The sequence below is a fragment of the Primulina eburnea genome, chromosome 3, assembly GCF_022965805.1.
Source record: "Primulina eburnea isolate SZY01 chromosome 3, ASM2296580v1, whole genome shotgun sequence".
Classification (NCBI taxonomy): domain Eukaryota; kingdom Viridiplantae; phylum Streptophyta; class Magnoliopsida; order Lamiales; family Gesneriaceae; genus Primulina; species Primulina eburnea.
In genome coordinates, this window is record NC_133103.1 from 42307246 (window position 1) to 42321619 (window position 14374).

The following is a 14374-nucleotide window of genomic DNA, read 5'->3' on the forward strand; positions in this document are numbered from 1 at the left end:
TAGAACTTTGGGAACACTTTTGCGTGCTATTCTTAAAAAGAACTTGGATTGACATTTCTATGGACTTTATTTTGGGGTTGCCTAGGACTAAGAAGAGGAGGGATTCTATTTTTGTTGATGTGGATAGATTCTCTAAGATTGCACATTTTATAGCTTGTCATAAAACCGATGATGCTTCAAACATTGTGGATTTGTTCTTTAGAGAAGTCGCTAGGTTGCATGGAATTCCTAAGATTATTGTTTCTGGTCGCGATGTTAAATTCTTGAGTTACTTTTGGAATACTTTATGGGCTAAACTTGGCACAAAATTGTTGTTTTCTACTACCGGTCATCCTCAAACGGATGGACAAACTGAAGTTGTCAGTAGAACTATGGGAACACTTTTGCGTGCTATTCTTAAAAAGAACTTGGATTGACATTTCTGTGGACTTTATTTTGGGGTCGCCTAGGACTAAGAAGGGGATGGATTCTATTTTTGTTGTTGTGAATAGATTCTCTAAGATGGCACATTTTATAGCTTGTTATAAAACTGATGATGCTTCAAACATTGCGGATTTATTCTTTAGAGAAGTCGTTAGGTTGCATGGCATGCCTAGGACTATTGTTTCTGGTCGCGATGTTAAATTCTTGAGTTACTTTTGGAAGACTTTATGGGCTAAACTTGGCACAAAATTGTTGTTTTCTACTACTTGTCATCCTCAAACGGATGGACAAATTGAAGTTTTCAATAGAACTTTGGGAACAGTTTTGCGTGCTATTCTTAAAAAGAACTTGGATTGACATTTCGATGGACTTTATTTTGGGGTTGCCGAGGACTAAGAAGGGGAGTGATTCTATTTTTGTTTTTGTGGATAGAATCTCTAAGATGACACATTTTATAGCTTGTCATAAAACCGATGATGCTTCAAACATTGCGGATTTGTTCTTTAGAGAAGTCGCTAGGTTGCATAGAATTCCTAGGACTATTGTTTCTGGTCGCGATGTTAAATTCTTGAGTTACTTTTGGAATACTTTATGGGCTAAACTTGGCACAAAATTGTTGTTTTCTACTACTTGTCATCCTCAAACGGATGGACAAATTGAAGTTGTCAATAGAACTTTGGGAACACTTTTGCGTGCTATTCTTAAAAAGAACTTGGATTGACATTTCGATGGACTTTATTTTGGGGTTGCCGAGGACTAAGAAGGGGAGTGATTGTAATGCCCAAGAATTATAGAATTGATAAACCAAGAGTATTAATCTTCGTTAACGTGAGACTCGGAAGATATGAGAATGCATGACAGGCAATGAGGGAAGAAAAGACATGAGGAATTGGACTTTGCAAGACCGCACCTGCGCCCAGAACAGGAGTGCACCCGCGGTCATGCAATTGTGGATTTTTGCAAGAAAGGTCGAAGCATCACCGCACCCGCGGTGCATGGACAGTAAGTTGGCAAGAAATTCCGTAGCAGCACCGCACCCGCGGTGCTAGTCAGACCGCACCCGCGGTGCACACACCGCACCCGCGGTAAGATGAAGACCGCACCCGCGGTCTTACGTGCAACAAGAAAAACTATGCCACGTTTTATTCGGTTGCTTGCAGTATATATATGATAGTTACACGTGGTTTCTCTCAGAATTTCAGAAAAGGGTCGAAGGATGGAGAGGAAAAATCCTTACGCCTTTTAGATTTGTGATTTCGAAGAATCCGTGCATCAGAATTCGAATCTGAACGCAGTATCGAACTCCTCTCGACTCGAGCTACACAAGGACGTAAGTTTTATTACGTTTTGAGATGTTTTGTAATTATAATGTTGTCAGAATTGAATATGAATCAGATATGACGTTTCTGCTACCGTAAATATTGTATAATCGAAGTCAGATTGAAGAACAGATTGTTTCTGTATTTGTTATGAATTTCAGAGTTGATTTGACTGAGATTTCATGTCAGATTTGTATTGTTATTGAGATTATGACTGATATTGTTATTGATTACGAAGTCTGATATTATATCTGTGATGTTTAGACTGACGGGGTTATCGAGACAGTATTGTTATGCCGTCGAAACATCAGTTAAATTAGATTGTTCAGATTCAGATATGAATTCGATTATATTGTGATATCATTGATATGAGTCAGATTGTATAGTGTTCAGATATTGATCAGAGTATGTACTGAATTGAGTATTGATCAGAACAGATTGTGAATTAAGTTAGTCATTGATACTATGTATTCGATATTGTCTTTTCAGATTGGATATGGACAGATTTGACTTCGAGACTTCGTCTTCGTCAGACCGGGACGACAAAGGTATAATTCATGTGATATCTGGGAAGATATAACTCAAATCAGATCTCATTTGAGTTTCCCAATAAAATCACATACTTGATTATTGTTTATCTTTTGATATAATTGTGATTTGTTTATAGACTTTATATTTAAATCCGTTGAAATGAACATGCTTTGTTTACAGATTGTTATACATTGCATTTGAGATAGGAAAGTTTGACAGATAGTCAGACTTCTAGATGTTCGGTGTATCGTTACATAGGAGCAGATACCCTCCTATTGTAGATTATTCGATACAGATATGACCGAAGTCTAGGAATAAGACGTACGTCACCCTGAATGGGAGGGTAGGTGACAGACAGTGACGTCTTATTCACCCCGGGATCCCTAGAGTATAGTCGAGTCGAGTCTAGTCATGATTTGACTAGAACTGCATGCGTTTATGGATGTGGTTTCATAAACTATGAAACCCATGTTTATCGCTTTCAGTTATGACAGCATGTTTATATGATTTGATTTAAACTGCATATTTATCTGAATTGAGTTGCATGCTTATTTTGAGTTGATTTCATAGATTAAGAAATCTATTACTTTTAAATATGATCATGATAGCATGTTTTAAGATTTAGATTGTTTCTATACATGCTTACCATGTTTTATACTGGAATTTGTTCTCACCGGAGTTATCCGGCTGTTGTCGTGTCTGTATGTGTGCATGGCAACAGGTGGGGCAGGATCAGGGTCAAGATGAGAAAGAGGCTGGACTAGATAGCGTGGTGATTCCGGACTTAATGTAGACTTGTTTTATTACTTGAACTTAGTAACTAAACCTTAGACTGAGGTTGTACAGTATTGTACTTTTCTACTGACTTGTAGTTGTTATACAGAGATGTATATTAATTAGATTCCATTACCTTCCGCATTTATATTTTAAAAAGAAAATCTTTTTTTTAGACCATGTTTATCAGAACTGATAATTAAATCCCAACGATAATTAAGAAGATGATTAGCGTCCAGGTCCCCACAGTGATTCTATTTTTGTTTTGTGGATAGATTCTCTAAGATGACACATTTTATAGCTTGTCATAAAACCGATGATGCTTCAAACATTGCGGATTTGTTCTTTAGAGAAGTCGCTAGGTTGTATGGAATGCCTAGGACTATTGTTTCTGGTCGCGATGTTAAATTCTTGAGTTACTTTTGGAATACTTTATGGGCTAAACTTGGCACAAAATTGTTGTTTTATACTACTTGTCATCCTCAAACGGATGGAAAAACTGAAGTTGTCAATAGAACTTTGGGAACACTTTTGCTTGCTATTCTTAAAAAGAACTTGGATTGACATTTCTATGGACTTTATTTTGGGGTTGCCTAGGACTAAGAAGGGGATGGATTCTATTTTTGTTGTTGTGGATAGATTCTCTAAGATGGCACATTTTATAGCTTGTTATAAAACCGATGATGCTTCAAACATTGCGGATTTTTTCTTTAGAGAAGTCGTTAGGTTGCATGGCATGCCTAGGACTATTGTTTCTGGTCGCGATGTTAAATTCTTGAGTTACTTTTGGAAGACTTTATGGGCTAAACTTGGCACAAAATTGTTGTTTTCTACTACTTGTCATCCTCAAACGGATGGACAAACTGATGTTTTCAATAGAACTTTGGGAACAGTTTTGCATGCTATTCTTAAAAAGAACTTGGATTGACATTTCGATGGACTTTATTTTGGGGTTGCCGAGGACTAAGAAGGGGAGTGATTCTATTTTTGTTTTTGTGGATAGATTCTCTAAGATGACACATTTTATAGCTTGGCATAAAACCGATGATGCTTCCAAAATTGCGGATTTGTTCTTTAGAGAAGTCGCTAGGTTGCATGGAATGCCTAGGACTATTGTTTCTGGTCGCGATTTTAAATTCTTGAGTTACTTATGGAATACTTTATGGGCTAAACTTGGCACAAAATTGTTGTTTTCTACTACTTGTCATCCTCAAACGGATGGACAAACTGAAGTTGTCAATAGAACTTTGGGAACACTTTTGCGTGCTATTCTTAAAAAGAACTTGGATTGACATTTCGATGGACTTTATTTTGGGGTTGCCGAGGACTAAGAAGGGGAGTGATTCTATTTTTGTTTTGTTGGATAGATTCTCTAAGATGACACATTTTATAGCTTGTCATAAAACCGATGATGCTTCAAACATTGCGGATTTGTTCATTAGAGAAGTCGCTAGGTTGCATGGAATTCCTAGGACTATTGTTTCTGGTCGCGATGTTAAATTCTTGAGTTACTTTTGGAATACTTTATTGGCTAAACTTGGCACAAAATTGTTGTTTTCTACTACTTGTCATCCTCAAACCGATGGACAAACTGAAGTTGTCAATAGAACTTTGGGAACACTTTTGCGTGCTATTCTTAAAAAGAACTTGGATTGACATTTCTATGGACTTTATTTTGGGGTTGCCTAGGACTTAGAAGGGGATGTATTCTATTTTTGTTGTTGTGGATAGATTCTCTAAGATGGCACATTTTATAGCTTGTTATAAAACAGATGATGCTTCAAACATTGCAGAATTTTTCTTTAGAGAAGTCGTTAGGTTGCATGGCATGCCTAGGACTATTGTTTCTGGTCGCGATGTTAAATTTTTGAGTTACTTTTGGAATACTTTATGGGCTAAACTTGGCACAAAATTGTTGTTTTCTACTGCTTGTCATCCTCAAACGGAAGGACAAACTGAAGTTGTCAATAGAACTTTGGGAACACTTTTGCGTGCTATTCTTAAAAAGAAGTTGGATTGACATTTCTATGGGCTTTATTTTGGGGTTGCCTAGGACTAAGAAGGGGAGGGATTCTATTTTTGTTGTTGTGGATAGATTCTCTAAGACTGCACATTTTATAGCTTGTCATAAAACCAATGATGCTTCAAACATTGCGGATTTGTTCTTTAGAGAAGTCGATAGGTTGCATGGAATGCTTAGGACTATTGTTTCTGGTCGCGATGTTAAATTCTTGAGTTACTTTTGGAATACTTTATGGGCTAAACTTGGCACAAAATTGTTGTTTTCTACTACTTGTCATCCTCAAACGGATGGACAAACTGAAGTTGTCAATAGAACTTTGGGAACACTTTTGCGTGCTATTCTTAAAAAGAACTTGGATTGACATTTCTATGGACTTTATTTTGGGGTGGCCTAGGACTAAGAAGTGGATGGATTCTATTTTTGTTGTTGTGGATAGATTCTCTAAGATGTCACATTTTATAGCTTGTTATAAAACCGATGATGCTTCAAACATTGCGGATTTTTTCTTAAGAGAAGTCGTTAGGTTGCATGGCATGCCTAGGACTATTGTTTCTGGTCGCGATGTTAAATTCTTGAGTTACTTTTGGAAGACTTTATGGGCTAAACTTGGCACAAAATTGTTGTTTTCTACTACTTGTCATCCTCAAACGGATGGACAAACTGAAGTTTTCAATAGAACTTTGGGAACACTTTTGCGTGCTATTCTTAAAAAGAACTTGGATTGACATTTCGATGGACTTTATTTTGGGGTTGCCGAGGACTAAGAAGGGGAGTGATTCTATTTTTGTTTTTGTGGATAGATTCTCTAAGATGACACATTTTATAACTTGTCATAAAACCGATGATGCTTCAAACATTGCGGATTTGTTCTTTAGAGAAGTCGCTAGGTTGCATGGAATGCCTAGGACTATTGTTTCTGGTCGCGATGTTAAATTCTTGACTTACTTTTGGAATACTTTATGGGCTAAACTTGGCACAAAATTGTTGTTTTCTACTACTTGTCATCCTCAAACGGATGGACAAACTGAAGTTGTCAATAGAACTTTGGGAACACTTTTGCGTGCTATTCTTAAAAAGAACTTGGATTGACATTTCTATGGACTTTATTTTGGGGTTGCCTAGGACTAAGAAGGGGATGGATTCTATTTTTGTTGTTGTGGATAGATTCTCTAAGATGGCACATTTTATAGCTTGTTATAAAACCGATGATGCTTCAAACATTGCGGATTTTTTCTTTAGAGAAGTCGTTAGGTTGCATAGCATGCCAAGGACTATTGTTTCTGGTCGCGATGTTAAATTCTTGAGTTACTTTTGGAAGACTTTATGGGCTAAACTTGGCACAAAATTATTGTTTTCTACTACTTGTCATCCTTAAACGGATGGACAAACTGAAGTTTTCAATAGAACTTTGGGAACAGTTTTCCGTGCTATTCTTAAAAAGAACTTGGATTGGCATTTCGATGGACTTTATTTTGGGGTTGCCGAGGACTAAGAAGGGGAGTGATTCTATTTTTGTTTTTGTGGATAGATTCTCTAAGATGACACATTTTATAGCTTGTCATAAAACCGATGATTCTTCCAACATTGCGGATTTGTTCTTTAGAGAAGTCGCTAGGTTGCATGGAATGCCTAGGACTATTGTTTCTGGTCGCGATGTTAAATTCTTGAGTTACTTTTGGAATACTTTATGGGCTAAACTAGGCACAAAATTGTTGTTTTCTACTACTTTTCATCCTCAAACGGATGGACAAACTGAAGTTGTCAATAGAACTTTGGGAACACTTTTGCGTGCTATTCTTAAAAAGAACTTGGATTGACATTTCGATGGACTTTATTTTGGGGTTGCCGAGGACTAAGAAGGGGAGTGATTCTATTTTTGTTTTTGTGGATAGATTCTCTAAGATGACACATTTTATAGCTTGTCATAAAACCGATGATGCTTCAAACATTGTGGATTTGTTCTTTAGAGAACTCGCTAGGTTGCATGGAATGCCTAGTACTATTGTTTCTGGTCGCGATGTTAAATTTACTTTTGTAATACTTTATGGGCTAAACTTGGCACAAAATTGTTGTTTTATACTACTTGTCATCCTCAAACGGATGGACTAACTGAAGTTGTCAATAGAACTTTGGGAACACTTTTGCGTGCTATTCTTAAAAAGAACTTGGATTGACATTTCTATGGAGTTTATTTTGGGGTTGCCTAGGACTAAGAAGGGGATGGATTCTATTTTTGTTGTTGTGGATAGATTCTCTAAGATGGCACATTTTATAGCTTGTTATAAAATCGATGATGCTTCAAACATTGCTGATTTTTTCTTTAGAGAAGTCGTTAGGTTGCATGGCATGCCTAGGACTATTGTTTCTGGTCGCGATGTTAAATTCTTGAGTTACTTTTGGAATACTTTATGGGCTAAACTTGGCACAAAATTGTTGTTTTCTACTACTTGTCATCCTCAAACGGATGGACAAACTGATGTTTTCAATAGAACTTTGGGAACAGTTTTGCGTGCTATTCTTAAAATGAACTTGGATTGACATTTCGATGGACTTTATTTTGGGGTTGCCGAGTACTAAGAAGGGGAGTGATTCTATTTTTGTTTTTGTGGATAGATTCTCTAAGATGACACATTTTATAGCTTGTCATAAAACCGATGATGCTTCCAACATTGCGGATTTGTTCTTTAGATAAGTCGCTAGGTTGCATGGAATGCCTAGGACTATTGTTTCTGGTCGCGATTTTAAATTCTTGAGTTACTTTTGGAATACTTTATGGGCTAAACTTGGCAAAATTGTTGTTTTCTACTACTTGTCATCCTCAAACGGATGGACAAACTGAAGTTGTCAATAGAACTTTGGGAACACTTTTGCGTGCTATTCTTAAAAAGAACTTGGATTGACATTTCGATGGACTTTATTTTGGGGTTGCCGAGGACTAAGAAGGGGAGTGATTCTATTTTTGTTTTGTTGGATAGATTCTCTAAGATGACACATTTTATAGCTTGTCATAAAACCGATGATGCTTCAAACATTGCGGATTTGTTCATTAGAGAAGTCGCTAGGTTGCATGGAATTCCTAGGACTATTGTTTCTGGTCGCGATGTTAAATTCTTGAGTTACTTTTGGAATACTTTATGGGCTAAACTTGGCACAAAATTGTTGTTTTCTACTACTTGTCATCCTCAAACGGATGGACAAACTGAAGTTGTCAATAGAACTTTGGGAACACTTTTGCGTGCTATTCTTAAAAAGAACTTGGATTGACATTTCGATGGACTTTATTTTGGGGTTGCCTAGGACTTAGAAGGGGATGGATTCTATTTTTGTTGTTGTGGATAGATTCTCTAAGATGGCACATTTTATAGCTTGTTATAAAACCGATGATGCTTCAAACATTGCAGATTTTTTCTTTAGAGAAGTCGTTAGGTTGCATGGCATGCGTAGGACTATTGTTTCTGGTCGCGATGTTAAATTTTTGAGTTACTTTTGGAATACTTTATGGGCTAAACTTGGCACAAAATTGTTGTTTTCTACTACTTGTCATCCTCAAACGGATGGACAAACTGAAGTTGTCAATAGAACTTTGGGAACACTTTTGCGTGCTATTCTTAAAAAGAACTTGGATTGACATTTCTATGGACTTTATTTTGGGGTTGCCTAGGACTAAGAAGGGGAGGGATTCTATTTTTGTTGTTGTGGATAGATTCTCTAAGACTGCACATTTTATAGCTTGTCATAAAACCGATGATGCTTCAAACATTGCGGATTTGTTCTTTAGAGAAGTCGATAGGTTGCATGGAATGCTTAGGACTATTTTTTCTGGTCGCGATGTTAAATTCTTGAGTTACTTTTGGAATACTTTATGGGCTAAACTTGGCACAAAATTGTTGTTTTCTACTACTTGTCATCCTCAAACGGATGGACAAACTGAAGTTGTCAATAGAACTTTGGGAACACTTTTGCGTGCTATTCTTAAAAAGAACTTGGATTGACATTTCTATGGACTTTATTTTGGGGTTGCCTAGGTCTAAGAAGGGGATGGATTCTATTTTTGTTGTTGTGGATAGATTCTCTAAGATGGCACATTTTATAGCTTGTTATAAAACCGATGATGCTTCAAACATTGCGGATTTTTTCTTTAGAGAAGTCGTTAGGTTGCATAGCATGCCAAGGACTATTTTTTCTGGTCGCGATGTTTAATTCTTGAGTTACTTTTGGAATACTTTATGGGCTAAACTTGGCACAAAATTATTGTTTTCTACTACTTGTCATCCTTAAACGGATGGACAAACTGAAGTTTTCAATAAAACTTTGGGAACAGTTTTGCGTGCTATTCTTAAAAAGAACTTGGATTGACATTTCGATGGACTTTATTTTGGGGTTGCCGAGGACTAAGAAGGGGAGTGATTCTATTTTTGTTTTTGTGGATAGATTCTCTAAGATGACACATTTTATAGCTTGTCATAAAACCGATGATGCTTCAAACATTGCGGATTTGTTCATTAGAGAAGTCGCTAGGTTGCATGGAATTCCTAGGACTATTGTTTCTGGTCGCGATGTTAAATTCTTGAGTTACTTTTGGAATACTTTATGGGCTAAACTTGGCACAAAATTGTTGTTTTCTACTACTTGTCATCCTCAAACGGATGGACAAACTGAAGTTGTCAATAGAACTTTGGGAACACTTTTGCGTGCTATTCTTAAAAAGAACTTGGATTGACATTTCGATGGACTTTATTTTGTGGTTGCCGAGGACTAAGAAGGGGAGTGATTCTATTTTTGTTTTTGTGGATAGATTCTCTAAGATGACACATTTTATAGCTTGTCATAAAACCGATGATGCTTCAAACATTGCGGATTTGTTCTTTAGAGAAGTCGCTAGGTTGCATGGAATGCCTAGGACTATTGTTTCTGGTCGCGATGTTAAATTCTTGACTTACTTTGGAATACTTTATGGGCTAAACTTGGCACAAAATTGTTGTTTTCTACTACTTGTCATCCTCAAACGGATGGACAAACTGAAGTTGTCAATAGAACTTTGGGAACACTTTTGCGTGCTATTCTTAAAAAGAACTTGGATTGAAATTTCTATGGACTTTATTTTGGGGTTGCCTAGGACTAAGAAGGGGAGGGATTCTATTTTTGTTGTTGTGGATCGATTCTCTAAGATTGCACATTTTATAGCTTGTCATAAAACCGATGATGCTTCAAACATTGCGAATTTGTTCTTTAGAGAAGTCGCTAGGTTGCATGGAATGACTAGGACTATTGTTTCTGGTCGCGATGTTAAATTCTTGACTTACTTTTGGAATACTTTATGGGCTAAACTTGGCACAAAATTGTTGTTTTCTACTACTTGTCATCCTCAAACGGATGGACAAACTGAAGTTGTCAATAGAACTTTGGGAACACTTTTGCGTGCTATTCTTAAAAAGAACTTGGATTAACATTTCTATGGACTTTATTTTGGGGTTGCCTAGGACTAAGAAGGGGAGGGATTCTATTTTTGTTGTTGTGGATCGATTCTCTAAGATTGCACATTTTATAGCTTGTCATAAAACCGATGATGCTTCAAACATTGCGGATTTGTTCTTTAGAGAAGTCGCTAGGTTGCATGGAATGCTTAGGACTATTGTTTCTGGTCGCGATGTTAAATTCTTGAGTTACTTTTGGAATACTTTATGGGCTAAACTTGGCACAAAATTGTTGTTTTCTACTACTTGTCATCCTCAAACGGATGGACAAACTGAAGTTGTCAATAGAACTTTGGGAACACTTTTGCGTGCTATTCTTAAAAAGAACTTGGATTGACATTTCTATGGACTTTATTTTGGGGTTGCCTAGGACTAAGAAGGGGAGATATTCTATTTTTGTTGTTGTGGATAGATTCTCTAAGACTGCACATTTTATAGCTTGTCATAAAACCGATGATGCTTCAAACATTGCGGATTTGTTCTTTAGAGAAGTCGATAGGTTGCATGGAATGCTTAGGACTATTGTTTCTGGTCGCGATGTTAAATTCTTGAGTTAATTTTTGAATACTTTATGGGCTAAACTTGGCACAAAATTGTTGTTTTCTACTACTTGTCATCCTCAAACGGATGGACAAACTGAAGTTGTCAATAGAACTTTGGGAACACTTTTGCGTGCTATTCTTAAAAAGAACTTGGATTGACATTTCGATGGACTTTATTTTGGGGTTGCCTAGGACTAGAAGGGGAGGGATTCTATTTTTGTTGATGTTGATAGATTCTCTAAGATTGCACATTTTATAGCTTGTCATAAAACCGATGATGCTTCAAACATTGCGGATTTGTTCTTTAGAGAAGTCGCTAGGTTGCATGGAATGCCTAGGACTATTGTTTCTGGTCGCGATGTTAAATTCTTGAGTTACTTTTGGAATACTTTATGGGCTAAACTTGGCACAAAATTGTTGTTTTCTACTACTTGTCATCCTCAAACGGATGGACAAACTGAAGTTGTCAATAGAACTTTGGGAACACTTTTGCGTGCTATTCTTAAAAAGAACTTGGATTGACATTTCTATGGACTTTATTTTGGGGTTGCCTAGGACTAAGAAGGGGATGGATTCTATTTTTGTTGTTGTGGATAGATTCTCTAAGATGGCACATTTTATAGCTTGTTATAAAACCGATGATGCTTCAAACAATGCGGATTTTTTCTTTAGAGAAGTCGTTAGGTTGCATGGCATGCCAAGGACTATTGTTTCTAGTCGCGATGTTAAATTCTTGAGTTACTTTTGGAAGACTTTATGGCCTAAACTTGGCACAAAATTATTGTTTTCTACTACTTGTCATCCTTAAACGGATGGACAAACTGAAGTTTTCAATAAAACTTTGGGAACAGTTTTGCGTGCTATTCTTAAAAAGAACTTGGATTGGCATTTCGATGGACTTTATTTTGGGGTTGCCGAGGACTAAGAAGGGGAGTGATTCTATTTTTGTTTTTGTGGATAGATTCTCTAAGATGACACATTTTATAGCTTGTCATAAAACCGATGATTCTTCCAACATTGCGGATTTGTTCTTTAGAGAAGTCGCTAGGTTGCATGGAATGCCTAGGACTATTGTTTCTGGTCGCGATGTTAAATTCTTGAGTTACTTTTGGAATACTTTATGGTCTAAACTTGGCACAAAATTGTTGTTTTCTACTACTTGTCATCCTCAAACGGATGGACAAACTGAAGTTGTCAATAGAACTTTGGGAACACTTTTGCGTGCTATTCTTAAAAAGAACTTGGATTGATATTTCGATGGACTTTATTTTGGGGTTGCCGAGGACTAAGAAGGGGAGTGATTCTATTTTTGTTTTTGTGGATAGATTCTCTAAGATGACACATTTTATAGCTTGTCATAAAACCGATGATGCTTCAAACATTGCGGATTTGTTCATTAGAGAAGTCGCTAGGTTGCATGGAATTCCTAGGACTATTGTTTCTGGTCGCGATGTTAAATTCTTGAGTTACTTTTGGAATACTTTATGGGCTAAACTTGGCACAAAATTGTTGTTTTCTACTACTTGTCATCCTCAAACGGATGGACAAACTGAAGTTGTCAATAGAACTTTGGGAACACTTTTGCGTGCTATTCTTAAAAAGAACTTGGATTGACATTTCGATGTACTTTATTTTGTGGTTGCCGAGGACTAAGAAGGGGAGTGATTCTATTTTTGTTTTTGTGGATAGATTCTCTAAGATGACACATTTTATAGCTTGTCATAAAACCGATGATGCTTCAAACATTGCGGATTTGTTCTTTAGAGAAGTCGCTAGGTTGCATGGAATGCCTAGGACTATTGTTTCTGGTCGCGATGTTAAATTCTTGACTTACTTTGGAATACTTTATGGGCTAAACTTGGCACAAAATTGTTGTTTTCTACTAATTTTCATCCTCAAACGGATGGACAAACTGAAGTTGTCAATAGAACTTTGGGAACACTTATGCGTGCTATTCTTAAAAAGAACTTGGATTGAAATTTCTATGGACTTTATTTTGGGGTTGCCTAGGACTAAGAAGGGGAGGGATTCTATTTTTGTTGTTGTGGATCGATTCTCTAAGATTGCACATTTTATAGCTTGTCATAAAACTGATGATGCTTCAAACATTGCGGATTTGTTCTTTAGAGAAGTCGCTAGGTTGCATGGAATGCTTAGGACTATTGTTTATGCTTCAAACATTGCGGATTTGTTCTTTAGAGAAGTCGCTAGGTTGCATGGAATGCCTAGGACTATTGTTTCTGGTCGCGATGTTAAATTCTTGACTTACTTTTGGAATACTTTATGGGCTAAACTTGGCACAAAATTGTTGTTTTCTACTACTTGTCATCCTCAAACGGATGGACAAACTGAAGTTGTTAATAGAACTTTGGGAACACTTTTGCGTGCTATTCTTAAAAAGAACTTGGATTGACATTTCTATGGACTTTATTTTGGGGTTGCCTAGGACTAAGAAGGGGAGGGATTCTATTTTTGTTGTTGTGGATCGATTCTCTAAGATTGCACATTTTATAGCTTGTCATAAAACCGATGATGCTTCAAACATTGCGGATTTGTTCTTTAGAGAAGTCGCTAGGTTGCATGGAATGCTTAGGACTATTGTTTCTGGTCGCGATGTTAAATTCTTTAGTTACTTTTGGAATACTTTATGGGCTAAACTTGGCACAAAATTGTTGTTTTCTACTACTTGTCATCCTCAAACGGATGGACAAACTGAAGTTGTCAATAGAACTTTGGGAACACTTTTGCGTGCTATTCTTAAAAAGAACTTGGATTGACATTTCTATGGACTTTATTTTGGGGTTGCCTAGGACTAAGAAGGGGAGGGATTCTATTTTTGTTGTTGTGGATAGATTCTCTAAGACTGCACATTTTATAGCTTGTCATAAAACCGATGATGCTTCAAACATTGCGGATTTGTTCTTTAGAGAAGTCGCTAGGTTGCATGGAATGCCTAGGACTATTGTTTCTGGTCACGATGTTAAATTCTTGAGTTAATTTTTGAATACTTTATGGGCTGAACTTGGCACAAAATTGTTGTTTTCTACTACTTGTCATCCTCAAACGGATGGACAAACTGAAGTTGTCAATAGGACTTTGGGAACACTTTTGCGTGCTATTCTTAAAAAGAACATGGATTGACATTTAGATGGACTTTATTTTGGGGTTGCCTAGGACTAGAAGGGGAGGGATTCTATTTTTGTTGATGTTGATAGATTCTCTAAGATTGCACATTTTATAGCTTGTCATAAAACCGATGATGCTTCAAACATTGCGGATTTGTTCTTT